Here is a 1,156-nt window from a genome sequence, read left to right as displayed (position 1 = left end):
TGTTTCGATCAAAGGACCTTTGGGTTATGAGCCCAACACGCTATCCACTGCGCCAAGCTGCTCATGCGTACAAACTCCTGTATCGCCCTGACGTGCTGAGCATAACTGTTCCACGATAGAATAGAGACTCTTCTCTCGTTGATACGAACTGCACCGCCCGGGAATCGAACCCGGACCATCTGCTTGGAAGGCAGATATCCTAACCATTAGACTAGCGGTGCATATCACTTACGTAGTGATTGAGTATTCCTGTGATACTTGTAGAGGGACATCTGAATCCCTTCTCGGACGTACCGTCGTCAACCATCCCGCGGCCAAGAGTCTGATTAGGCCTTAAACGCGTACCTGAGATCGCGAACTGCTACTATATCTCTCGCATGGTAGGCCGCATTCCATCTCGATTGATAACTCCAACTGGTAAGGTTCTCATCGCATACTACAGCTAGCTCGGCACAAGCTGCACAACTTTTTCGTGACATCGAAGTTCCTGCTTGCAAGCACATTTTGAAACCGCATGCGGCGGCTCGTGAATTTGGGCTGTTGGTTCATCTCCGCAACGCGTTCTGAGGTACCGGACGGTCATTCATCATTCCTGCAAGGAGTTCTGCTCTAGGTGAATAGCTCTTTTCTATGCACGGACAACGCTTTATTAACGTTGTTTTTCCCCTGAACTGGCACGGTTGGGCCAATCGCATGGAATGGTACGAAAACACCGACTCTGCTTAGTGGAAATTTTTCGGTAAGACTGATCTATGCAGTCGACAAGCTGCACCTCTCAGTTTAATAACCATCTCGAGTGTATTGTGATGAATAGCAGCTCCTTGTTTCGATTAAGGGACCTTTGGGTTATGAGCCCAACACGCTATCCACTGCGCCAAGCTGCTCATGCGTACAAACTCCTGTATCGCCCTGACATGCTGAGCATAACTGTTCCACGATAGTCTAGAGACCCTTCTCTCGTTGATACGAACTGCTCCGCCCGGGAATCGAACCCGGACCATCTGCTTGGAAGGCAGATATCCTAACCATTAGACTAGCGGTGCATCTCACTTATGTAGTGATTGAGTATTCCTGTGATACTTGTAGAGGGACATCTGAATCCCTTCTCGGACGTACCGTCGTCAACCATCCCGCGGCCAAGAGTCTGATTAGGCCT

At 49.5% G+C, this 1,156-nt stretch overlaps 3 non-coding genes across 3 annotated transcripts; all 3 read right to left on the bottom strand.

The window, feature by feature from the left end:
- Positions 1-149: 149 nt before the first annotated feature.
- Pmar_PMAR008392 lies at positions 150-221 on the bottom strand. The gene has a single exon. It is a non-coding gene; the product is annotated as a tRNA-Gly (tRNA).
- Positions 222-811: 590 nt separating this feature from the next.
- Positions 812-884, bottom strand: Pmar_PMAR008391. The gene has a single exon. It is a non-coding gene; the product is annotated as a tRNA-Met (tRNA).
- An 87-nt stretch (positions 885-971) lies between these two features.
- On the bottom strand, positions 972-1,043 carry Pmar_PMAR008390. Its single transcript has one exon. It is a non-coding gene; the product is annotated as a tRNA-Gly (tRNA).
- Between the last annotated feature and the right edge of the window lie 113 nt (positions 1,044-1,156).

Source organism: Perkinsus marinus (assembly GCF_000006405.1).
Source record: "Perkinsus marinus ATCC 50983 genomic scaffold scf_1104296970096, whole genome shotgun sequence".
Taxonomy (NCBI): Eukaryota; Perkinsozoa; order Perkinsida; family Perkinsidae; genus Perkinsus; species Perkinsus marinus.
Note: the sequence above shows the minus strand (reverse complement) of the source record. Positions and strands in the feature narration are given on the sequence as shown.